A 26,638-nucleotide genomic window follows, 5' to 3' on the forward strand; every position below is an offset into this window, starting at 1 on the left:
GTGGGCCCCCATCCGAGCTGCCTCTGGCACTGGGAGAAGGAAGGGCTGAGGGCCGGGTGGGAATGACTCTTTCCCAAAAAGTCATTTTTCAGACCACCTTCCTGGTTCCCCCATCCGACTCCAAACCTGAGGGTCCCAGGAGAGAGCAGGCAGCATGCCTGCAGCAGAGGGAGGGTAGAGCTTAAGTAGAGCTAAGGGCTGGAGGGAACAGGAACTGTGTGTCAGCTGCACGCCATTCACACCTCTAGTGAAAGAGGCGGGTGGGGAGTAGAAGGAGAGGCACGAACAGTGCGAGGAAGAAGGCCAGGGAAGGATGGGGACAGAAAAATGAAGACGGAAAGACACTTGAAGACTCAGAGAGAAAGTGAGAGAGACAGAGGCAAGGGGAGACAGACAGAAACTCACCCAGAGAGGATGCTCCAACGGGCAGGGACGTTTCCTAAAGCCGGGTACAAAGCCAGAGAGACGGTGGTGTGAACAGACCTGGGGAGGACGGCGTCTGTGCCAGGTGGGCCCGCCCGTGCCCTGGGAGGGCACCTCCAGCTGGCTCCGGGCCTGTTTCCCAGCGCCAGCTCCACGCTGCTCCCTCCTCCCCCTCCCCCCAGCGCCCTTGCCCTGTCCCCTCATCTGTAAGATCCTGGGATATGCAGGGACACTTAATCCATATGGAGCTGATTCATTCCCATCTAAATCATCTCCATGAGCTTCCCTAAGAGCCCTCTGATGTGCCAGCCGCCGTCCCTCTCCCCCGGCGATGGCGGGCCGGGGGCTGCCAGTAAACAAAACTCAGCAGCCATCCATCCTGGCGTCGTCCGCCCGTCCAGCCAAGACCATCCATCTCTCCAGCCCTGCTCCCCACGCCCGCTTCACTCCTCCAGTCCCTCCTTCTGTCTGTCTGTCCCTCTGTGTGTCCCCTCCTCCTCATGCCCCTCAACTGGAACCTCCACCTCTCTGCCTCCTCCTGGGTAGGATCTTGAGGGGTCATGTCGGCCACGCCCCTGCCTGCAGACAGGATACCTCACCCCTGGCGCAGCAAGGCAGGGGCTCTCCTGGTGCACCGCCTTCCTAGAGGAAAGGTCTTCTGATGATCTTACTGTACAACGTTGACAACCCATGCTCAAGGAAGTTCTTTCTTCTGTCTAGCTCGCATGTCTGAGGTCCACGTAGGATCACATGTCTGAGCGGGGGTGAAGGTAAGATTATGGGGTTCTGTACAAACGTGAGGGTCTCCAGGATTTGTAATACGTACTTCTCTGGGTCTCTAGCAGCAAGAGTCAGGCCCGTGCCAAGCATATAGTGGATACTCCGGGTCAGTTGCTTACTGGCCATGATCTTCCCTGTCAGCTCCAGTGAGTCCAGAGGCCTCACATATACCCCAGGGAGGTTTTCAGTGAACTGATCCAGTGGGTTTGATACAGGGCCCAGATCGTGGCACTCTAGCCTGGCAGGGTTGGCAGGAGACACGAAGGAAGTGTCTCTCACTTCTGCCCTCCCACCCAGACTCCTCAGCCCTGTCCTGGGGGTGGCGCTTGCCCAGACAACTCTATCTTGGCAGTGATGGGCTGAAGAGGAGGAGAGTAAGCAAGCAGGTGCTGGGTATCTTCCATGGCACCAAAGCAGAACCCTCACATGTGGGGAAAGCCCTTAGGTCTACACGGACTAATAAGGAGAGAGCGGGGGGAATTGCTGCCCCTGGCCCCAGTCTCAGGCATGGTGGCCCTTCCCCCATCAGGTTCTTCATGTCAGCCTGGGAAGGGTAATTCTGGGAACGGGCTGGGGCTCTGCTAGCCTCTCATGAGAGGAGACGGGAGCATTTCTTCTGGTCCCATCTCAGTTTCTCCGTCCACAGCAGCAGTGGGAGTGGGGGAACAGGGCTGTCTCTGGAGTAGAGTTGGGGTCAGACTCTAGCAGCCCTGCAGGGGGATGATTTGGGCATGGGTGAAAGGGTTTAGGGTGGTGGAAGTGGAGCCACAGGGAGGGATGAGGGCAGCATTTGTGGATCCCACAGTAACAGTGAGTGGGAGAGGCAGAGGAGAAGGAGATGGGGAGGCCGAGTCTTCAGATGGCCTGAGGAGGCTGGTCCTCCAGCACCTCCCTGAGACCCAGGACACCTTGCTGAGCATCTGACCTCCCCCTCAGGCCAGACCAGACCAGGTAGAGAGTCCCACCGCATGGGTGCCCCCTCCTGCACTCTATTTCGCAGCGCCTTTCCCCCTTGTCATTGGTCCCCTCCAGGGAGCCACTGTGAGTGCACAGAACAGGTGGGGCTCTCCCAGCTGCTATCCAGCTGTGAAGAACCCTGACCATACCCCCCCACCCCCCTGCAGGAGAGAAGGTTCTAATTCTAGCCGGAAAGATGAGAAGGATGGTACGGGGAGAGCGTCCAGAGGGATGCGTGGAAGCTAACCACTTGCCCCAGTTGTGTGAACATATGTGTGGGAGGGGAGGGGCCTGCAGGTGGCAAGGCCCAGCTTAAGAATGATGGAGTGTTGCTTAGTTCTCTGAGCTAGAGACATATGGGCTATACAAGACCAAGCAAAATGAGAAATTATTGCTTAAGAGAGAGAGGACATGGGGGGATAAGAAAAAATTCAAGCCAGGGAGACCCAGTGCCGCTTGCCCCCTCGCCATCATGACCTGACCCATCTGTGCGTGACTGGATCAAAGTCCAAGGGGAGGGAGAGGTCTGAGAACTGACCCTCAGGGCCTCCGGTGGGGGAGAAGCTGATCCTCCGAACATGCATTTCCCCGATGTTACACAGAGCGCGGGGAGCTGGGAACAGCCGCCCCAATTCTCCAGGTGGGACAGTGGGTGGAGCTTTCCCCATCCTCCTCTGTGCTTCTTGTGCCCGCCTCTCTGTCCACCCCTCCCCTCTCTCCAGTCCAATGGGGAACCAGTTCTCTCTTCTCCCGCTGGCCTGTCTCTCATGGTTCTCCCCGGCACTGAGCCTTCCTCATCCACTCAGTGGCTCCCACACTCTCTTGTCTCCTCTGAATGTCCCCTTCCTGCACCAAGCCTCCTAGGCTTTGTCTGTCCCCACGAAGGCCCCTCCCCCTAAGGCAAGTTCACTTACCCAACCTTGTGGCTGATGCAAGTCCTTTAGGGTCCACTGTGGGCTGGTGCCTTGGTCCAGCTCCAGGGCTGGAGTTTCTCTGGTCCGTCTGGCCTCTATCACTCAACATCCACGTGTCTGGTTTAGACTGTGACCTCCACAGGGCTGGCAAGGATCCAAGTGTTTCTGTGGTCACCAGCACAGCTCTGGGAGCAACCTGATTTTTGATAGAGTTGACAGCTTTTCTTTTGATTCCATGAGGCAGAAGCAGCTAGAAGGATGCTGAGAGGTCTTAGAGGACCACTGAGTGTGACTAAGGCACTTCCTCCAGGGAAGCCACCTCCTGCTACAACAAGCAGTGACTGAGGCTGGACAGCAAGAACTTCTGAAGACTCTTAAGGTGGAAGGAAAGATTCCCAGGGTTTCTGTGAAGACGTTGGGGAGGGATGGCCTTAACCTTTTCAAGCTCGGAGGGAGCAGAGGGGTCTGTGAATCTGGAGACGTTTACTTCCACCCTTGTAGGATTGATCCAAAAGAGGGATGGCCACTTCCTCTTTTTTTTTAAATTTATTTATTTATTTTATTTATTTATTTTTGGCTGCACTGGGTCTTCGTTGCTGCATGTGGGCTTTCTCTAGTTGCGGTGAGCGGGGTCTACTCTTCATTGCGGTGCACGGGCTTCTCACTGCGGTGGCTTCTCTTGTTGTGGAGCACGGGCTCTAGGCACGCAGGCTTCAGTAGTTGTGGCTCGTGGGCTCTAGAGCGCAGGCTCAGTAGCTGTGACACCCGGGCTTAGTTGCTCTGCGGCATGTGGGATCTTCCTGGACCAGGGATCGAACCTGTGTCCCCTGCATTGGCAGGCGGATTCTTAACCACTGCGCCACCAGGGAAGCCCGCCACTTCCTCTTTAGGAGCCCTGACTCATCATTCTCAGTGCAAATCCCATTCACAATTTCTTTGATAATTGTTTGTTCCTTGGCCGGAAATCTGGTTCTTGAATTCCCTCTCCTGTTCTTTTCCATGATCTGGGAACCATCTTTGCGAACCAACCCCATCTCCGTTTTATGGAGCCAGAAGAACAGAGAGGTAGAGCCCTGTCTAGGCAGCGACAGAGCAAGCCTACAGGAGCCGGGAATGCCTCCTTACGTGAATGCCCTCTTCTTGTCTTTGGATGCGAAGGGAAAGGATGTGATCCCCGAAGGAAAGGGCAGGGTTGTCCAGAGCAGGGTGTGTTATCAACTAGAAGAGCACCCGCACCCAGCCACCTCGATCTAAATGTGCACACAATGGAAATATCTTCACAGCCAAGGGCCCCTCCCTCCCAAAGAGAAAATCCCACAAGTGGGGAACATCTGGATCAAACCGCAACCATGAAAGCACAACATCAAACGAGGGTTTCAGAGGGACCCTCCCCGCAGGCCCTGCTCCAAGAGAAATTGCAGATCTTCCTGCTTGAAGCTTTTAAGTGTCACAGAACCACTCAAGTTTGGGATCTCTCCTTATTCACCAGAGACAGATGTCCCCAAGTGAGTACGGTTGGGTTTGATTACCCCCAGCGGGAGAGGATGTGTGTGACCTGATCCGGGCCACGTTGGGGGGTAGCCAGGGATTTAAAGCTGTGATGAGGGGCTCCAGCAGTTCAGGCTGGGGGCTGGGGAGAGAGAGGGGACAGGTGGGCCTTTTAAAACGTGCCTACATCAAAGGTCTGAGTAGGCTCCCTTCCCAGCTTTGGCGCCTCAGGGCAGGAAAGCAGTGATTTCACCACATAACTGCACGTAGGAGTAGGACGGATCTCAGTCTGAGAACTTCTGGGGAATGTGGAGAGGGGAGGGAGGGTGTTCCCCAGAGGGGAGGACAGGGCAAGGGGGTTTTCTCATTTCCAAAATAGCCTGCCCAGGCCAAGGAGAATGGGGCCATATGCTGCCTCCCTCCCACTCTCCCCCTGTGGAGGGATGTGGGGGAGGGGGGCATTCTTCCAGGGGGGAGAGGAGGGAGCAGCTGCAGCTGTGGGAGGTGGGAGCTGGGTCCGGATGGAGAATGAAGGGGAAGCAGGGGCATCTTCCCCAAAGGCACGAAGGAGGAAGGCTGCAGAGCATGTAATTCTAGGAGACGATAGGCTCTTCCTTCCTGGGTCCTGGGAATCAGAGAGCACCTGGCCACGATGCTGGCAGGTTGGGATGGACAGTGGGGAAGATGGGATAGGAAGGTGCCCCAGATATGGCTGGAATCCCAGTTCATGTTTGAATACTCTGCCCAGAGGGCAGGTGGGTGAGAGAGTGCTGGGATGTTGACAGCACGCTGTGACCTTGGTTGAAGAAGCCAATGGTTTCTTCTTGAGGTGAAAGGTGACCTTCAGTTGGGAAGGGTGTGGGGAGAAGAAGGGTACCACTCGCTTATAGTTTACATTAGCCTCCCTTTCAGGATGGCTTCCCTGCCCCCTTCCTCTCCCCTTTCCCCTGAGAGGTTTATGTGTGGGCGTGGTACCCCACGATGCCAGGGAGGTGTATCACCGGTGGAGGTCCATCCTTCACTGCCTTACAAAGATCTGCTTACGGTTTCTTTTCCCATCTAGACTGTCAGCTTTGAAGGCATGGACTCCCTCACTGTAACTGGGTTGCTAGTGCCCCACACAGTGCCTGGCAGAGAGTAGCTGCTTGGTGATGAAGCCCTGCTCCAGCTTCCAGCTGGAGCGCGTTCTCCTGCCGCCAGCCTTCTGGGAAACAAAACAACCCACGCGATGATTCCTCTGCAGCCTCGAGGCCTCTGAGGGGCTACCAGGGCATCTCCTATCTGACCTCCTCTGGGAGTCTTCTGGGGGGACCCTAGTTGACAGCACTCTCTCCCACCTCTGAAATGTATTGTCCACAAGATTCACCCGGGATTTCCCTGCTGGTCCAGCGGTTAAGGCTTCGCAATTTCAGTGCCTCCTCTTCAGGGGGAACGAGTTCGATCCCTGGTCGGGGAACTAACATCCCCCATGCGGTGCGTGGGGGCGGCCAAAACAAACAAAGAAACAAACGAAAGCAAACGAAAAAAGGTCTCACTACACCTTCATGGTAAGGGCTATTATTGTTATTTACTAATCTGGGATGGATGTGTCTTTCTTGGTTGCGTGAGACCCGAGGCTCTTTGGGACCGCAGTGCCCAGCATGGAGTCTCCTCAGGACAGGCTGGCTGTCGAATAGCTAACGCCTCCAAGTCCTAGTGTCTAAGCTTTTGATGTGGTGGCTCCTCTGGGGCTCTGATGGCTGAGCGTCGGGAACTGCTGAGTCGGGATGTCTTGGCGTAATCGGGTGAATTGGACACACACGCGAAGGAGCCCGGTCCCAGTGAGGTGAGGCCTGAATGACCCTGCAGGTCGAGAGAATGCTTGAGCGGGGATGTTGCGAAAATGACCAAGGTCGGTGGGCTCTATTCAGAAAAACTCTTTGGGCAAGGAACGTATGAAAGAGGTTGGAAGGAGAGAAGGGCAGGGCCGGCAGAGGTTGCAGGAGGATATCCGGGTGGGATAGGGTTGGCCGTGGGTGAGGAGGCTAAGGCGGCTCTGCCTGCAGGTGAGGGCCCAGGAGGGAGGGGCTTGGGCAATTGTAAACATTCCCTCTACACTGTGAGGACTGTGACCACGGCTCCACAACCCGCTCCCATCCCTCCCCGAACTCTAGGCCAGGAGGGATCCTACCTCTCACCGCCATTTCTAGGCCCAGGCTGACCTGTGCTCCCGCGACATCACCTGACACCGAGCTCGGGGTGGATCAGCTTTACTCTGTACCCTCGCGGTCCTCCCTGGGGCTGGAGCTGCCTTTGAAGTTGATGGAGAGAAGATTGGTGAGCTGTCGCCTGAGCCTAGATCTCCCAGACATCCGTGAGGGGAGGGGATCTCCACTTTGAGCCCTTTTTCGGGGGGCTGAGGTGTTGACACTTTAGTTGTCAGAACTGACGTTTCTCATCTGTGAATGCGGCGCGAAGCTGACCGAATTGCCAGCATCTCTGGGCTGCTGGGTGGCAGCACTGCTCAGCTCCAGGGACCAACCACTCACCGCACTCCTGGAGCACAACTCCAGGCGGAGCCATTCACATAGAATTTGACGTGCACGGTCGCCGCATTCCCCGCCGCCCAAGGTCGCGCGGTGATGGTGGGCCACCATCGTGCCCTTTTTGAGTCAGGGTTCTGTTTACCAGTCTAAGCTAGTTAACCTGAGGACCAGGAATATTCATGAGGCTTTGCCCGAGGACAGAGAGACGGACAAAATAGTCTCCAAAGTCATGTCCTCATGAGACGTGGGCACCGGGAAACCAGAGTGTCTCCCAGACAACAGGTCCACAAAGCAGGGTGCAGTCTGAGGCCAAGTAGCAGGGAAAAGAAATGACAAACTCCATCCATCGGGGAAGGAAAACTGTCTTTCACCCCCAGATTGAAAAGAATAACCCACGGGTAAAGACCCAGTGACACTTAGTAGGTCTGCAGTTACCATGATGTGAACCAGAATCAGTGCTGACATTCCAGCCTCTAGGTTCGGGGTTCTTGGAAGCAGAAAGGCCTAGCCACCCTGGTGACACTTGTGCATGGGAATTTGCTGAAATCTGAAATGAGATCCTGACCCAGATGGGGGTCAGGAATTTGTTTCCTTCCCTTTTTCTCCTTCTTAGTTCACTGTTTAGGATGAAAAATGACAACCAGATGAGCAAAAGAATGATTATCAGGAATGATAAATAATACACTCCAGATGTGGCCGGAGAGAAATGCAACTGAAAGCACCACCGCCTCCAAGTAGTCACGTTGGGGCGACCCCCTTCTCCCAACAAGGCCACGATGACAAAAGTTCTGTAACTCTTCTTTGGGAATTGTCTTCAGGGTATGTGGCTCAGTCTTTTTTTTTTTTTTTTTTTTTGGCAGTACGAAGGCCTCTCACTGTTGTGGCCTCTCCCGTTGCAGAGCATAGGCTCTGGACGCACAGGCTCAGCGGCCATGGCTCACGGGCCCAACCGCTCTGCAGCATGTGGGATCTTCCCGGACCAGGGCACGAACCCGCATCCCCTGCATCGGCAGGCGGACTCTCAACCACTGCGCCACCAGGGAAGCCCTGTGGCTCAGTCTTTAAATGTCCTTATTGGTGAAAGATCTTTATCATTTGCTTCTCTGGAATCAGTCAAAAAACAATTTGTAGCTAGTCATGGTTTTCTTGAGTATTTTGTAAAATGGCTAGAAAGTCCATTTTAAAGCAGTCTTTGCAGAAATGGTTTAATCAAGAGAGGTACAGATGGGATAAGCGTTATTTCCTCCTAAGGTGACTGTTCCGGAGGACAGCCCTTGTTTGTTCTTCCGTGTTTGTTTAGAGAAGCTAATCACAGGTGTACATCCCGTACTGTATTCTGTATAATCAAAGAATGTATTAGGATGTTGACGGCTGTATGCTAGCTGCTTCCCCCTCCTCCTGCTATCATGACTTAATGCCTCTGAGGACAGTGCCCTTGCTTTTGCTGAGGGACAAGGGGAATAGAGGCGGGGCTGACCCAAGTGAAGAATTGGTACAATTATCCAGGGCAAAGGTTCGGATCGCCGTCTACCCTCGAGAGTTGCCTAACTCTGCACTCCTTTCTGCACTAGCTCTGTGTTCATTCTTCCAGGGGACTTGGCCAACTGGGCAGAGCCCTTTTTTAGGGGAGAGGGATTCATTTCTTAGCATGGTTCCCTGTCATTCGTGCAAAAATCAGCACAAGTTTAAGAGAGGGAAGCTGTTGGTTCGTGACTTATGTAAAAATGTTATTTTTCACAGAAGTGGAGGGGATGAGGTCAAAATGCACCCACACAGCAACCTGTTTCTAACAACGATCGGTTAACCTACATGAAGAACTCTCCAGTTGCAGAAGTTTCCTGGACGTTTGCTTTCCTGAGGAAAGACCTGGAAGAAGGGGGTGAGCCCTGGACTGGGGAGCCTGAGGGTCAGTCTCGGGAATACTTGCCCGCCTTGGGCGGTGGCCTCTCTGTCCTTTGGGAGAGGCTCCCGTCTCTGGTCTCGAGCCGGGTGTGTGTGGTGGTGTGGGTGTGATCACCGGGGCTGGGGGCACAGGGAGGGATGGCATGACCTCTAGGAGGCCCTAGTGCGGCAGAACGCTCAGCTCTCCTACTCCTTCGCTGACAGACCAAGCTGCAAATCAGGAATTTATTAGGAGCTGAGACTCGTTTCCCACCCTTTACAGCCCTGACGACTCAGAGCCAGACTCTGGCAAGGGGCTTCCTCATGGTTTTAATTAGACAATTAATTTTTTATTGGGTCGTTTGATTTCCGGAGCCGATTCCACTCTCCCTCTTGTCCCCCACCTGCCTCCCAGCTGTGAACAGCCAAGGGGAAGCCGGGGGATTCGGGGAGGGTGCAGAGGAAAAATCCGCTGTCTGCCCTGCGCTGATCTGGGAGTCAGTGAGTGGGGAGGGGGTGGGAATCCCTCTGCCCCCCTCAGCTGGTGCAGCACCAGAGATAGTGTCCAGAGCTCAGCCCTGGGCTTGCGGGGCTGCACAAAGGCATTCCTAGCTACTCCTCCAAGCTGTTGGGCTAATTAGTAACATGGGGTGGGAGCGGGGGTAGGGAACTGTGCCCAAAATACCTTAGCAGCATTTCTGCGGTTAATCCTGGCCGTGCTCGGAGACTGTTTACCCTCTACCGAGGGATTAGGAACCTGTTTGAGTTAGAAGGGCAGAGAGAGGCCAGGGCCTCTGTCCTCCACCTGCTTTTAGGAGCTGGGGCAGGGACCCTGAGCCAGCCGGAAAAAAAGGGAGAGAAACCTGTCTTTAATCTATCTCCCTTATTGATTTCCCTGCCGCCCAGCTGCTGGCCTGCTTTTGAATCTCGATCCTCTCCCCTCCTGCCTCACCCGTGGACGCTGCCCTCGTCGTCAAGTAACAAGCTGGATTCGAAAGGTGGGGAGGAAGGAAGGAGGAGGATGTGGCGGTTTAGCAGTGGGGATGAGCCTGGGTGTAGAAGGGTCCCCTGCAGGTCATAAATGTTCTCTTGGAGGGTGGGGAGTCCCGGCCCAAGATTCCTGATCGTCTCCATCCTCCAACCCAGAAGGAAGAGAAGGCTAGACTCAAGGAAGAACTTACTCATTTTCAGTAGCAGAAACAGCAGCTCCTTCTCCAGAGCTCTGTGATAGGGCAAGGCCAATTTCTATTGACAACAACGTTGCTCAGAGGCCTTGAAATGGAATTGCGGGGAGTGAGGGGACTGTTTCCTCAGGTGCCCTGTTGGTGGGGACATTGTCACTTGTTGTCCTGGCACAAGGACTCCCGAAAGTGTGCAGTCACGCGCGCTGACCTAGCCACTCAGAGCCTAACTGACAAGCGTCTGCAGACACAGGAGTGTGCTCTGAGGAGCCTCTGGGGACGGGGCTCTGGGGTCCTCGTGGGTGGAACAAGCCCCCCCGAAGAACAAGCCAGGACACCATTCAAAGAGGGGAGCTCTGGGGACCCTCCCCGCCGTCCACCACCTCCTCTCTCATGAGTGAACCCCAGCGTTAGGGCGCGTTGGATCCACCCAGCACCACCCCTCACTGGCCGGGAGAACAGACTTCCCTTGGGGCCCAGGACGGGAAGAAATAGGAGTGCATATTTACACTGGGTTGTGAGGGACACAAAGATAAAAGGACCCAGAGATCAAAGAGCCCCCAGAATGTGTGTGTGTGCGCGCGCCTGTGGGTCAGCGTCCATCCGTAGGGAGCGGGGAGGGAAAGAAATGGTGAAGAGAATAGGAGAAAGAGAAGAAATAAAATGAAGGCACTGAAACAGAGAGAGCAAGCTAACAGACCCACACAAAGAGAGGCAGAGAAACACTGCAGGAGCCTGGGGACCAGGCAGCAGGAGGCGGGGAGGGGAGAGCCTCGGGAGGGTCAGCAGCGAAAACAATCGGCCAGGCTTCTGCCCGGGAAGGTGGGCAGGAAGGCAGGGAGGGGAATGGGTGGCAGAGAAAGCCCCCCCTTGCCGGGCAGGGCAGAGGAGCCGGAACCCGAGTCTCCCAGCTCCCAAGCAATCAGCCTTCTCCCCCTGCCCTCGCCCTGAGCCCAGGGCTGAGACTGACGGGACTGCAGCTTCTCTGGGTCTGGGTGGATTTGAATAATTAAGTCATCTGGTTTCTTATGATTTACCATTTTCAGTGATAAATAGACAGTGCCCAAGCCAGCCAGTTGGCAAAACTCTGGCTGCTAGTTATAATTTGTCAAGCTGCCAGTAGATTCATGTTTCATGCTAATGGAGAGAGACTCATTGACTGGGGGAGGCGGTGACCCGGTCAGCTCTTTCCTCAGGCACCCCAGAGGTCGAGAGGTCGGGGGGAGAAAGGCCGGGCCGGTATGGATTTGCTGTAAGGGTCAGTGTAATTTTATAATAATTCAGCGGGTACACACGCTCTCGAATACACAGAGAGTCATGTATGCGGAGATATGTTCGGATCTGTGCACCTCCCCCACCCATGCACCTGCTCCAGTGCAGGCGTCTGGGCCCAGTGCACACAAGCCTGGTGCTGAAACACTTGTCCAGCCCCCCTCAGCTCACTTGCACATGCACACCCTGCTGTCCCCTTCAGGCATGTGATTACACCAAGGCAAACCTGCAGACCTGCTCAGACACCCAGAGAAACATATCTCCCCTCACCGACAATGCACACCTCAAAGATGGGACGATACCTCTGGGGGACCCCTCTGACCACCCCCCCAACCCCTTTATTTCAGGGCTTTCGTGTCTGCCGTTCCCACTGCACAACTCTTGCTCCCTTTCTAACAGTCTTCCGGGGGGGAGACAAATGAGCCCTGGGGCCGTCCTATTTTCCAACCGGCTGGGTCTGGGTAGCCGGAGTTGGGAAAGCACGGGCTCGGAGACAGGGCATATGGAAGGCGGCAATCAAAATCCAAACTTTCTTTTCCATCAGTTCATTTATTTATGTATTTGTCCACATGCACTAAAGCCTCACAGTGGCAAGGATCTCATGACTGACTGTCATGAGAAACAGAGGTAGGGACAAGGCTTCGCACATAGTAGGTACTAAACAAATAGCAGTGGCAGGAACAGCTGCAGCTACTGACTGATTTCTCGACAGAACAAACTACTCATTTCCCTTCTCTTCCTCCGCCTCAACAAACCTTTATCATCAGGGAAGGCCAGAGAAGAGGTGTGGGTCTGGGTGAAGCCCTCCTATTCCTTGACTTGTGAAATCTGGGCCTTTGGCGTGATAAAAAATGCTAATTTTATACCAACAGAAGCCATCCGGTCTCAATTTTGACCCCCAAATGCCCTTAAAATGGATCAATGAGCAAGGGAGGACTGAGGAAGGAGCATCTGTCCTCCCTCCTGCCCAGAAGAGAATGTGAATTTGCTTTGAGTAAGTAGCTTGTGAGCAGGGCCAGAAGCCGCAGCTCCTTACCGTTGGCAGCTTTAAGGTTTGGCGGGGGCGTGCGGAAGGATCAGGGGCCCGAGGAGAAACATTGCCTTTCCCTGTCCCCCAAAGCCCCTAAAGGAGAGAGAAAAACACAATAGCGAGCCGAACAGAGCAGAGACCGAGGCAGCAAGGAGAACCCCCAAAGACAGAAGCTGCTTCCAGCGTCAGGCTCAGGCTCGAGGATGCGGTCGCAGCTGTTGGCTCTGCCTGTGGAGATTCAAGATTCCGGATCCTGCGAAGTGAATTGGGTTCCCTCCTTCCCAGCGGGGCCAGGCTGGGGTCAAGGTGGCTGCTCTGGGCAGACAGTCTGGAACCCCTCCACCAAGGCCTGGAATAAGAGGCCTCCCTTCTCTGCCGAGCAGAGGTGGATGGCGGCGGCAGGCCCAGCTAATCAGAGGCATTCCTTGGAGAGACGGCCAAGAGCCAGAATCGACCAGCTTCTCCATTCAAGGGAAAGAGGACCCCTAAATGCATCGGGAATAGGGAAACAGGCTTTGCTTATTTAATAGTTTGAGGCTTTGACCTGGTTTCACTGATGTCATCCCACCTGCACCAAGGTGAGCTCCTGCAGGCCCTCACTCACCCCGGGAGAGCAACAGCCTTGGGGGCACCAGCAACTCCACCCCTATGGGCAGGGGCAGGCCGACTGTGGCCTGCAGATGGGTGAGGTGGGGAAGGATTTTCTGGGGCAAGCCACGGGGACGTGAGGGCAGTAATCATGATTGATACAGAAAATGTGTCGCTTCATCCCGCAGTTGATTAGCAAAGCTTCCTCCCCATTTTGCCTCTCATCTTCCGTTCCTAATATTTGCATCCAGGTAATGAACTCCTGAGGTCAGGGCACATGTTACCTTGTCTGAAGGTCTCAGAGCAAAGCCTCTGAGTACGAAGACAGTACAAGAGCCCCAGCCTAGACTAGATGAAGAGGGAGAGAGAAAGAAAAGGAAAAACAGGAAGAAGGAAGGAAGGGAGCAAGTGGGTGGGGGGATGTGGAGAGAGATAAAAGAAGGAAAGGAGCTTGAGAATGGGGAGGAAAGCTAACAGAGCGATGCTAAAGTTGGCCGGTGGTTTGAGGGTTGAATCCTCAAGGCTTATGCTGCCCTTGGAAGATGTGCTGACCTTAGCGACCTGCCCCATCCCACTTTGGGGAAACAAAGGAGCTATCTAATTGGCTTTAACTGGGTGGTTGCCGCTGGAGCACATGGACAGGATGGGGGAGCACAGGCCCAAGAGGCTGCAGACACACAACCACCCCAAGTCAACCTCCTCTACAGGCTGAATCTGAAGCCATTTTGCCAATTAATCTCTGTGTGTGTGTGAGTTCTGTGAAATACACTGCAGACCGAAAGTCCGCTTGCCCCAGGAAGGCATGTCCTCGTTCTCTTTCAGCGTGCGATGCTTTCTTGGTTCTTCCAGCATCTGTAAACCTCACACCAAGCTCTTTATAGATTAATCCAACCCCTTCTGGCATAGAGAAATCCCTTGCCCTGGAAGGTAGCTTTCTGGGGCAGGGATGGAGATAAGTATGGCAAAGAAGGAAGATTTTTCTTCTCACCAAGGAAGAAAATGAAGATGTCCTTCCCAGAACGCACCAGGCCTTATCATCACCCCTCTCTCACCTGCACACACACAGGCAGGCTAACCAAAGTGCCAGAAGAACCCTCAAGTGCAAAGGGTTCATTTGACACAGAGAACAAACTGAGGCCCAAGGTCACAGAGCCAGAGCATGGCAGAACAAAGCGGCCCAGTCTGCAGACAGCGGAGGCAGCTCAGGAGACAGAGCCAGGGTGGGTCCGCGACTCACCCCTCTCGAAACTGCTGCTTCTGCTTCCAGCACTGCTTTGGGAGCCAGATATTGACCTGCAGAGCCTCAAGGCCAGCCCCAGGCAGGTGCGGCTGCACGACGAACTCCTCCAGCTCTGTCAGCTACTTCGGAGAGAAGTGAGTCGCAAGAGGCTGGCCTCCGCCTCCGCCCCTCCTGTGGCGCCGGCCTGCAGCCTGCCTGGGGTGGGCACTGGAACCTGGGAGGTCAGGGTCACGGCAGCCAGGATACCTGGGAGCCCCCGCCTCAGCCCCACTGGGCCTCTCCACGCTCACCCTCCTCTCCGCGCCTTTCCCGCCACTGTTCCTCCCGTCTAGACCCCCTTTCTGTTAACCCAGTTCCCCCTTCTTTCCTTTCTCTCTGTATATTTCTCACTTTTCCTTCCTTCGTTTGCCTTCTTCCTGCCCTCCCTCCACTTTTTTCTCCTCTCTTCCTTCTTTCCTTTTTTCCTAGCTTTCCTCCTTTCCTACCCATCTCTCTTTCTCCCATTCATTTCTTTTTTTTTTAAAACTTCTCTTTCTTTTCCTTCCCTTTTCTTTTACTTTCTAGCTCCTTTCATTCATTTGCTTTTCTTTTCCTTCCTTCCTTTCTTTCCTTTTTTCTTTCTTTCACTTCTCCTTTCTTTCCTTCTTTCATTTTTCCTTTCTTTCTTTTCTTTCTCTTTCCTTCTCTTCTCTCATACAACAAACTAATCTTGCTTCTTCATTCCGTCCTTTATCAGCATTCCTTCATTTCATCTCCCTCCCCTGCTCTCTCCCGAGTTCCCTCCGCTGCCCCCAGTATTGGGGCTTTCTCGAATTTTCTCTTCCCTCACCAGTCGTTTCTCTTTGTTGTTCTCAACTTTTCCAGTCCTTTGTGCTGTTTCCTCGACCTCCTTTCCATCTTCCATTGTTTCTAAATCCTCTCTCTGCAACAAGCATAAGGCATAAAAGTGCCCCCTCCCCAGGGTGGGGCTTCCGTCCTGTGCCAGCCTAGCCACCCTTCATGCCATTCCTTCTCAACTTCCCTCAATGTGGGGTTCAATTTCAAGGGCCCAGGAATGGGGCTGTTTCCTGCTAGCTGAGAAGTCAGGGCTAGGTCCACAGCTCCCCACTACAGGCTTAGGGGACACCTGCCAAACTGTTGTCACTCCATCAATCCTAGTAAAAGAGAAAGGGGAAGAGAGGAAAAGAGGAAAAGAGAGACAGCTCCACAGACTGTGTGTGCGTGGTGTTGGGGAGGAAGGGGCAAGACGGACTGGATTCATCAAAGAGGGAGGGGGCAAAGTCCAGAACCAGGCACCTTCTCTTAGTGCACCCAGAGCTGGGGGCAGCCTGCAAAAGAAACCCCAGTCGGCTCCCACGTTAATTTTGGGATTGGGCAGGATGAGACCTTCCATCCAACTCCTCTGGGCTGGAGAGGTGCGCAGGGCCTCGGGATGGGAGGAAAGAAAAGGGCTTATATTTGAGTATCAGTTGCCTTTACATCTGCCCCTCAACACATCCCTGCCGAGGCCCCCGCCCTGGAGACCTCCGAGTCCCTAGGCAGTGCCCCCTGCGGCCCTCCTGGACCTCTCAGCTAGGCGGGCCTAGTTCCAGGGCGCCCTCGGGAGCAGTGCCGGGGCAGCCCCTGGATTACTCACAGCAAAACCTCAGGCGCAGTGAAAACAAAGGCCTGGGAGGATTGGCCGCTCTTGACCAAAAGATGTGGGCCAAGTAGAGGCCAGAGACACCACTTGCTCGACATGGGAATTTTCTCTCCTGGATCCATGGTCCCTCCCGGCCCTTTCCAAGAAGCCGTCCAAATGCTGCAGCTGCCTCCTGCCTGGCTCCTCAGGCCAGACCTGCAAACCTCAGGCTCCACGGAGACCCTCCGCCCAGGCTGGGCCTCCCTTTCCGGGGCTCCAGAGTTCCCTTGGCCCTGCCAGTGCACCTGCCGCGGCCTCGACCCTCGCCCGCTTTCCCAGACCCCGCAGGCCAGCCCCCGTCCCCGCCTTGGACTGCCTACTCCCGCAACTCTCCACCCGGGGTCCCCAAGTTCAGTCGCGCCCTCTGAACCAACCCTCTTTGACTCCCTTTTGAAGAGCCTCCTCCATCCCTTCCTCCCGGGACTTCTCTTGGGACGGGGGCGGGGGGCAATGCCAGACCCGGGAAGGGGGTAGGGGGCTCTTTTCCTGGCCCTACTGCGGGAGCTGCAGAAAGTTGGAAGGTGGTCGCGCTGGGGCCGGGGAGGAGCCCTCCCTGGATTCCATCTTAGGGCAATGGGTCTCTGAGTCAAATTGGAATTAAAAGGAGAAGAAAAAGAAGAAGAAATTCATGTCACTCCTAACTTAAAATCAGCAAAAGGTCCCGGGGCAGCAGGGGCCCCAGGAGGTCCCGGGCTGAGGCTCTGGGGCGATACCCCGCCCCCACCGCGGCAGAGTCGAAAATTACTATCTTCGGCTAGTACGTCTCTCGCTTTCCTGGGAAAGCCCTTTGGGGATCTCCAAGCGTCTCTAAGAGCTTGCTGGGTGCGCAGATTTGGGACGTGCCCGGGTTTTTCCTACATCCGTAATCAGCCCTGATTGGGAAACAAACTCATCCTTCCTTTAGTCTAAGAAGCAGGGGGCCCTCCCCCTCACTTTAAACCTCAGAACCCCAACTCTGCTCCCTTCTCCGTCTCTCTTCGATAAACTTTTCTGAAGTTCCCGCAAGTTGCGTTTGGGGAAAGAAGTGATCACCCTCAGACGCTATGGGTCTCCAGGCCCCCAGTTTCTCCCATCCTCTCTAGTTTCAGAAGCAACACTCCTCGTCCCTCTGCCAGCTGCCACCTTAGTCCCCAAACTCGGGGGAGGAAAGCTGCTCTGGTCCCACTCCTCTGATCAGTGGGGATTAGTATCTGCCAGCAGGGGAGCCGGGATGGAGTAAGGAGAGACAGAGATGGGGAAAGGCAGATTGCTTTCAGGCTACAGCTCACCCCTCCCGGACCCAGCTCACCTGCTCCAGACGGGTTCCTCTTGATTTTTATCCACTCAAAAGTTTGTCCTTCTCTCAAACTGTCTCAGGAGGTGCGCAAACTCGGCCGTCGGGGTAGGGTGGGCGCCCCTGAGAGCGCAGGCGCCTGATTCAGAGCGAGCCCCGGGGAAGCGGTACTCGCGTGCATCTTTCCCCAACGTGGGGGCCCAAGCAGTGATCCGGAGGCATGACACTCAGGCACCCGGGGTACTGGGTCAGGCTGCCAGCCCGGGACTGCCCGGGGCAGATTGGGCGCTATAGAGGGAGAAGCCAGCGGGACCGGGCAGGCTCGGGGAACTGGAAGGAGAGGACCCTGGGTGCCTGGCGACGTCTCTCGCTTCCTCCAGTTTGCGCCCTCCCGGGTGTGTCCCAACCCACAACATTCCCTCAACCCGTTCTGGGGCGACACTCACGGCCCGGACTAGGCAGAGAGGGAGGGTGAGGGGACGAAGTGACCCCTGTCCTTAGCCCCTCCCCAGCGCCCGCGCCACTGCTCCCCGCCCCCGCTTCCCTGCCCAGAGCCAAGGGACAGACAGAGAATTGCAACTAGAAATTCGATCGATTGGTACGAGGGACCACGTGGTCCGGGGTTGGCCAATGACCAGGCCGCCCGGGATGAGCTAATAATGGAAGCAATTTGTAACTTTCAGTAGCTCTCTAGGCCTGGGTACCGGAGGGAGGGAGGCGGGCGGAGGTGGGGAAATGGGTGACCCCCAGTCCTTCCACCCTCCTCATTCGTTCAGAGCAGCGGGATCCCCGAATCCTCCTTTCCCCCAACACGCATGCACTCGCAGAGTCCCGCACCCACTTCTGTCCGGCAGCCGCTGCTCCAGAGCAAGGTAAGCGGGTCCTCCATCCCTCAAACACCCCCAGCCCCATCCTTTCTGGCACCTGCAAAAAACGTCCCTCTTCTTGCCCCATTAGACAATTTAAATCCGCTTTTGTTTTTCTCTTAGTTGAAAAAATATAATCCTTTTGTATTTTTTCGTATCATTTCAGATTTGTGGAAATATTAAGTTCAGATTAATATACTTTACTTGGAGGGTTAGTGGTACTTTCGGGATCAATTTTATATTCTGTTCTTTTGGAGAGGAGCATTCTACTTAAGGAGAATTTGCAGATGAGTTACACCCTATGTTTTTGCAAGTTTCACTTTTCTGATGATGTTAAGTTCGTGCCTTTCTCCATCCCATCTTCCAATTTCAATATTTACAAATAATAAGTTAACATATTTCAAGTTTATTCGTTTGTTTTTTTCCTCCGTCACTAGTTGTTCAGCTGTTACTGAATCGACACGATTTTGTTTTTTCTCCTGGTGTGGACCAAGCCTTAGTTTTGTGTTGATTTCTCTTTTTGTTTTGTAAATGAATTTGTTGTTTGGGAAACTATGGGAGTGTGAATGAGGTCTCTTTTGACTCATTCAATCCCTCCTATTTTAAAGAACAATTGAAGTGTTGTATACATTGTCTTCAATTTTTGTTGATGTTAATCTTTCAATTTTGATGTATTTTACCTCCTTTTAAAACCTGACCTGTTCTTTAAATTTAATCTTTTGTGTATGTTAAACCATCTTTAAAGTTTTAATTTTATAAACTTCACCATTTTGTACATTTCCTTAGCCTTGTTCAGCCCCCTTTGCCCTCCTGCATCCTCCATCTCAGACCTCCCACCCCTAGTTTCCACAGTTCCCAGCCTCAAATTCGATTCACCCATCCAGGCAAGGTGGGACGCCTGGGAAGAAGAAAATGTCCTACTTGGGTCAGAGCTTACACTCGAGGTTCTGGTTCTGGGCACCTCTAGTCCGACTCCCCAAGCCAGCAAATTCAGGGAAAGCAGAATTTCTGTTTGACTTTTTAGTTTGGGACCAAGCTCTTTCTCCTTGGCTCTATTCTGGGGAAGTCTTTGGTATACAGAGTTGAATTTTTAGTTCTCATCTTGTCCCTGAACTCTAAGAAAAGTACCAGCAGATATTTTTTGCTCCCTTAAATGTAAGCTGCTGGCTCGGGGTCAGCCTGTTGGGACTCTTGCCTCCTGGGAGAGGATTCCCAGAAGGGAGACACAATGTTTAGTCCCCTCCTTTATTTCTAATTAAGGTGGAGGTGGCAGGGGTTGGGGGACCCCATTTTGATCTCCAGCTCTGGCTTTGAACGGACACAAAGAAGGAGAGAGAGCTGGCCTAGAGACTAGATCACTTTGGGTCAGTGGGATCCGGTTTAGGAGAGTTTGCGGTAAACCCCAGCTCTGAGGACATTCTAGCGACACTGTGAAGTAAATCATCAAAATGGTGTGATGTGGTTTCAGCCCATTCAGATTCATCGCAGGTACAAAACTCAAATGGTGAGAGAAATCTGTTTCCCAAAGATCCGCCTCTGCTGACTTTGTCCGTTCCTCTGAGGGAAACAGCCGAACTCGGCAGAAGTAACACTGCCACGGCTCCTCCCCGCTTGGTCCCCAGCTCCGTCGTCACATTGACATTCTGGGCACATTCGGCCCAGCCCCCGTACCCGCTTCTCCCAAGTATGAATCTAAATTACTATTAATAAGGGGCTGCTCCAAGTTAATTGGCATTCAAAGAATTCATTTCAATTTGTTAATATTAAATGAATGCTCTGCACTTTAGCTCCCTTCTTCGCCCTGGATTCCCAGATGAGTGATGGGAAGAGGGGGCGGGGGAGGAGGAAGAGGAAGGTTTTATTTCTGATTCCGGCACAGCCGCTGCCGTGCCTCCTGGGGTGGGCGGGGCCGTGAGATCCAGGTGCAGCGGGGGGCCTGAAGGGGGACTGGCTGATGGTCTTTTTAGGTGAAATTCATCTGATCCCGCTGGAGCTGTCGGGGGAGGGCAGAGGGGAGCTGCAACTCTTGCAAGTGAGCGTCTCATTCTTATATCCAGAAGAGTCAGTTGAGGCTCTGAGAGCTTAATCCCCACTTCAGGTCACACATCTGGTAGTTGGGTCTGCGTGGCACCAAAACCATACCTGGGCGGCCTGCAAGGCACAGCTCTCCAGCCCGGTCTCACCTTCCCTTCCTATAGTTCTGGCCGTCCTGCTCCCCCTTATTTGTGGTCACGCCTAGTGACTGGGAACAGGGGTTAGAGAATGAGGTGCGACTGAGAGAGAGAGAGTGGCAGGGGGGCAGTGGCAACAGAAACTTTTCTCACATCCTTGTGAAGAAAGTGGATAGAAGGGTAGTCTCTCTGGAGGAAGCCTGCTATCGCTTTCCTGGGGCTCTGATCTCGGGGTGGATGGTGGGACCTCATTGGGAATCACTGTTTTCTGAACTGTGGACTCTAGTTCTCCTCCTCTGGGAGGGGAAGAAGAAGAGGGCGGCTCGGCTGGGGGGTTTGAGCCCTGGATTAAAACTGCTATAGTTGTCCACTTAATCCTTCTCTCCTTGTTCTGTGAGGGTAGAGAACCTCCGAGCTGGACAATCCATCTCCCGGCTGCCAGGTGTGGCCAGAGGGGAATGTGAGCCGAGTAATGTCATCAGAGCCTTGAGACATTGGGTAAGTTCTCCTTTTCATGAGCTGGACCGGATGTGCCTGAGACTGAGCTTTGACCATGCAGTTGAGGAGAAATCCCTAAAGAGAGGGCAGAGCAAGAGTAGAACAGGAACCCAAGTTCCTGGTGGACCAGGTGGAACAGAGCCACCTGCTGTCTGGGACTGCTCCCTTCCAGACCGTTTTGTGACAAATAAACTTGTTTTCTATATGTGGCTGTGTTTGGGACCCCCTTTTTTTTTTTTTTTTGGCGATACGTGGGCCTCTCACTGTTGTGGCCTCTCCCGTTGCGGAGCACAGGCTCTGGACGCGCAGGCTCAGCGGCCATGGCTCACGGGCCCAGCCGCTCCGCGGCATGTGGGATCTTCCCGGACAGGGGCACGAACCCGCGTCCCCTGCATCGGCAGGCGGACTCTCAACCACTGTGCCACCAGGGAAGCCCGGGGCCCTTTTTTTAATAGCAGTTTTGCTATCATCCTTCCTAATATACCTTCCCACCTGAGGACAGAGATGGAGGGGACCTTGGAGATCATCCTATGCTTGGCCAAGTCCCTTCTTGTCACCACAGGGGCCTGGGTATCTCCCATCCCCACCCTCACTTCAACCTAAGGACCTCAGCAGGACACTCATGTTAGATGTTGGGTTGCTACATAAGGTTTTATTTGAAGAAAGGACCCTGTGGTTAAAACCAGTTTGAAAACCCCTGAAAGTTCAATCCCCTCCCCTGTTTTTTTAATTACAGCCAAGGCCCAGAGAGAGGCAGTGACTTGCTTAAGGTCACACACTTAGTTTTTCTGTCCCTTTCTGAATCCCATATGGGGTTCTCTAACCACCATATCAGCTGCCTCAACAAATCGCAAGGACAGAAAGAACCCAAACCAGGCAGGGGGCCTGTGTCTCCTCCAAAAAAGCTCTGGAATAGCCAGGCCATGTTTCCCTGATTTCCCCTGGGCCCCTCCAGTTGGATGTCTGCCTTGGAGACCCGCCTCCTGGGCCTGGAAACTACCGGGCTGCACCTTTGCTCCAGCCGCCTCCTCACCCAGATGGTCAAATATGCAAAGCAGAGCTGGGGCCAGAGCCTAGCTCCCTGCCTCCCTCTAGTCTTTCCACATTTGTATCTCCCTCCTCCCCCCATCCAGCCCCTTCCTAGTAGCCCACCAGGGAGGAGAAGGGGGAAAACTGTCATAAATTTCCCCTATTTATACAAGAAGACAGAATGTTTCTCATGCCAGAAAAAACACAGAGAGGGAGCTGTCAGGGGAGAAGGGACCCAGCCCCATACCTCTGGGGCCAATTTATCTTCCTGAGTCATGGCTTGGGGGCTACCCTAACACTGCCTGTGTGACTTGCAGGCTTTGGCTTGGGGGGCAGCCAGGACAGACTGTGCCTGGGCTTTGTTTGGTCTTCCTGCTCCGTCTCAACTGCTCCGTCTCCGTTTCTCTCTCTCTCTCTCTCTCTCTCTTTTTAAAAACAAGTTTCTTGAGATATAATTCACATACTGTACAATTCACCACTGAAGTGTACCATTCAGTGGTTTCAGTATAGTCACAGATATGTGCAACTATCACCACAGTCCATTTTGGAACATTTTCATCACCCCTGAAAGAAATCTTATAGCCTTTAGTTACCACCCCCTTTTACTCCTCCATACCCTTGCCGGCCCTAAGCAAACACTGATCTGCGCTCTATTCCTATAGATTTCTCTCTTCTGGACTTTCACATCAAGGGAATCATATACTGTGTGGTCTTTTGTGGCTGGCTTTCACTTAGCTTAATATTTTCAAGGTTCATCCGTGTTGTAGTATGTATCAGTGCTTCATTTTTTTTTTTTTTTTTTTTTTTTGCCGTACGCGGGCCTCTCACCGCTGTGGCCTCTCCCGTTGCGGAGCACAGGCTTTGGACGCGCAAGCTCAGCGGCCATGGCTCACGGGCCCAGCCGCTCCGCGGCATGTGGGATCTTCCCGGACCGGGGCACGAACCCGTGTCCCCTGCATCGGCAGGCGGACTCTCAACCACTGCGCCACCAGGGAAGCCCGCTTCATTCTTTTTTGTGGTTGAATAATATTCCATTGTACTTTTGTTTACCCACTCTTCCATTGATGGATGTTCGGGTTCTTTCTACCTTTGGGATATTATGATTCTCCCCTAACTCTTATGTCTCTAGACAGCCTGGATCACATAGAATGAGGTCTGTGGGCAAGAATGGATGTGTCTTAGATGAATGGATAAAGAAGATGTGGTGTGTGTGTGTGTGTGTGTGTGCGTGTATGAATATTACTCAGCCATAGAAAAGAATGAAATAATGCCATTTACAGTAACATGGATGGACCTAGAGATTATCATACTAAGTAAGTCAAAGAAAGACAAATATCATATGATATCGCTTATATGTGAAATCTAATACAAATGAACTTTTTTTTTTTTCTTTTGTGGTACGCGGGCCTCTCACTGCTGTGGCCTCTCCCGTTGCGGAGCACAGGCTCCGGACGCGCAGGCTCAGCGGCCATGGCTCACGGGCCCAGCCGCTCCGCGGCATGTGGGATCTTCCCGGACCGGGGCACGAACCCGCGTCCCCTGCCTCGGCAGGCGGACTCTCAACCACTGCGCCACCAGGGAAGCCCCCAAATGAACTTATTTACAAAACAAACGGATTCACAGACAGAAAACAAATTTATGGTTACCGAAGGGAAAAGGGGAGGGGATAATTAGGGGTTTGGGATTAGCAGATATACACTACTATGTATAAAATAAACAACAAAGTCCTACTGTATAGCACGGGGAACTATATTCAATATCTTGTAATAACCTCTAATGTAAAAGAATCTGAAAAAGTATGTATATGTATATATACATATATTTGTATGTGTATATATATAACCTAATCACTTTGCTGTATACCTGAAACTAACACAACTAACACAACATTGTAAATCAACTATACGCCAATAAAAAAAAAACATGTGGAGGCATAAAAAAAGATATTAGTTTTATTGTTAATTATTGATAACAATAAAAATTGAAATTATTACTAAATAAAATAATAAATTACAAAATAAAACCTTTGGTTGTGCAAAAAAAAAAAAAAGAAGAATGGATGTGTCTTATATGTGGGAATACCCAATATCCATGAAAGCAGGGTCTAGGGAACATGCCTTCTTTTGTGTTAATTACACATAATAAGCTGGAATTTTCCTCCCTCTGTAAGTTACTGAGGGGGCGCTGCTCCTTCCATTCTCTCTTCATTCTTTTCTTGTTGCTGTGCTCCTCAGAGTTGGGGACTCAGAGCCTTCTCCAGGGGTTTCAGAGACACAGAGTAGATGAATGGATGTCTTCCCACTGGGGAAGCGGTTCCCTGAGTCTGGTCTCCAGCGATCCTCCAGTATTTCACAGTTGAAGGAAGGTCTGTGGAGGCTCCAAGGTCTGTGGGAGGTGTGATGGAGCCTAGAATGCAGGCCTCCTGCCCCCACCACCTCCTTGCCTGGTGCATCTCAGTGTCGCAGACAGGCTTTGAGCTCCACCCTCCGCTCACCTAGCAAGTATGCACAAAGCATCCAGGGAACCCAAGAGACACTGCCCCTTCCCTCATGAACCTTGCAGTTTTAGTGGTGAGAGTAAGATAAACACAAGTGAGCAAAATAACGGCAAGTTCTGCAAACATTTGCTGAATGAATGAATGAACAAATGATGTACCTATTATGTGCTCCATAAAGAAAATGTAAGCAAAGCAGAGTTGTCAATCACTTTTTCTGCCACCAGTTTTTCCAGTCTGGAAAGCAGCACTGCTTCTCCATCCCTCAGAGGGAATGGTGTGCGGACAACGAAAAGCATCAGCTAATAATATCTACCAAGTATTGGACTAGCCATGTACCAAGGGAGTAATATATCTCACTGATTTTCACTCGTTTTTTTGTTTGTTTGTTTGTTTGGTTTTGCCTTGTCGCTCGGCTCACAGAATCTTAGTTCCCCAACCAGGGATTGAACTCGGGCCACGGCAGTGAAAGCACCAAGTCCTAAGCACTGGACTTCCGGGTAATTCCCTTTCCCTCTTTGAATTAGGTATGATTATCCCCATTCTGAGGATGAGAAAAACTGACTCAAAGAGATGAAGTAACTGTTTGAAATCATGTTGGTAGCAGTAAGTGGCAGCACATTCGTACTGGACTCTGGGATGGATTTGTTTTTTATTCCCAGGTCTCCACGACAAAGACAGATACATTTCTTTCTGAGGCCCCAGCACCGAGGAGCTGGACACCCTCCCCTGTCCTGCCCTGGCTCGGCCCCTCTCCTCCCTTTGCCCAAAGGCAAAGTGGGCTGAGGTGGAGTTGCCAGCTCCTCTCTGGAAGCTTGTGTCCACTGGCTATACCTGCCTCGTGGGTAGGAAGGGAAGGACCAGTTTTGCTTTCAAAAGCCTTATCCTTCCAGCCCATGCTGTGTGGGAGGGACCACAAGAGGCCTGGATGTTGTCAAGCAAAGGCTTGAACCAGCCAAAGAGACGATGATGTTGACAAGAAGGGGACCTCAGCAAGGCAGATAATTAGAAACTGACGACTGACAGCCCTTTGGCGTCCACCCGCCACCCCCCACCAACCCCTGCTCAATCAGGCACGTACACGAGCTTGACGACAAATAACAAACTTTAACATGTTTTAATTTTCACATGCATTTGTTCACTTCTCAGAGCAAACATAAGATGCATCCAAGGCTGGGCTTATTACAGAAAAAAAGTTTCTGAGACTAGAACCCAAGTGTTCTGCTCAATTTCATGTAATGAAATTTATGTAGGGCTGACTACGGACCATGTCCTCTGTTCACTATTTCATGACTATTAACTCATCTCTTTTCCACCACCATACGAACTAGGTATTAGTATTCTCCACGTACGTTTTTTAAGATGAGGAAACTGAGGCATAGTCATGAAGCATCTTACCCAAGGCCACACAGTCGGCAAATGGCAGGGCAGGGATTACGAAGCCGTCCGCCCAGCCCCGGAGTCTGTGCGTCATCGCCCCGCCAGGTGGGCTTGGTGCGGTGACTATACTTGGGAAGTCGAGTGTGTTTTCCTGTCTGCCTCCCTCCCCTTCTCCTCAGTCTTTATGGCCCATTGGAAAAAGCAAGGCAGAGCTGTGGCTCCCAGGGTGACTATCCTTCAGCTGCCTCCTTGGCACTGTCATTCTCGCCTCCCGTCTCTTGCCAGGGGCTCCAGCCGGGAATACCACAGACGGTTTGCTATGGATGAAGACTCCTCTGGAGAAAGCTCACAGGAAGGCTGCTGTGAGAAATGAAGTCCCTTGCTGTTTCCCCGATTCCTTCATCAAGAGGAGCTAAATGAAGTCACTGCACATTTGAACGGGGGCCATTAAAGCGCAGCCTCTGACCAGTTCAGAGGCAGACGTGGGCTTGGACGGCCAGTGACTGAACGGCGGCGGCATGGAAAATCTGAGGTGCTGGATGGTTGAAATAAAGCTCCTCTAGGAGGGTTATGTGTGCCTCACTCAACAGTGCTCCCCGACGGGGGCCCAGGGTGTCACCTGAGCTGTGAATAGGCTTGTTCATTGACCGGTTAGCCCCTTATTTATTCAGTAAGTTCTGATTATGTACTTAGGAGGCACCGTGCTAGGTGTATAGGATGGACGAGACAAAATCCCCGCCCCACAGGGACTACAGTCTGGAGAGGGGAGGCCGGAGCAAGATTACAGTGATCTGTACCAAGTGCTGAGTAGTCTCGTGTCACCACTTGACATCACTACCCCGCAAAGCTGCCCTCCTCCTGGCCTCTCCCTATGCTCAGTGTAGCCCCCTTCCCTCCAGCTTCTTTCTGCCTGGGTCCCATCTTCCTTCTGAGCTGGGTCGCTGCTGGGCTGCAGGCAGTGACAAAG

The 26,638-nt window shown here is 52.9% G+C and overlaps 1 long non-coding RNA gene across 5 annotated transcripts; it reads left to right on the forward strand.

Annotated features, from left to right (window-relative positions):
• Positions 1-1,214: 1,214 nt before the first annotated feature.
• Positions 1,215-26,638, forward strand: LOC115858651 (uncharacterized). Of its 5 annotated transcripts, none has more exons than XR_009565357.1 (7): positions 1,215-4,579; positions 5,626-6,878; positions 7,701-7,906; positions 8,828-8,966; positions 9,875-9,966; positions 20,674-20,768; positions 25,957-26,638. It is a non-coding gene; the product is annotated as an uncharacterized lncRNA (long non-coding RNA). The 5 variants fall into 5 exon arrangements; XR_009565360.1 differs by having other exon boundaries at positions 5,626-6,387; positions 6,716-7,906; XR_009565359.1 differs by having other exon boundaries at positions 5,626-7,906; positions 20,669-20,768.

Source organism: Globicephala melas, chromosome 10 (assembly GCF_963455315.2).
Source record: "Globicephala melas chromosome 10, mGloMel1.2, whole genome shotgun sequence".
Taxonomy (NCBI): domain Eukaryota; kingdom Metazoa; phylum Chordata; class Mammalia; order Artiodactyla; family Delphinidae; genus Globicephala; species Globicephala melas.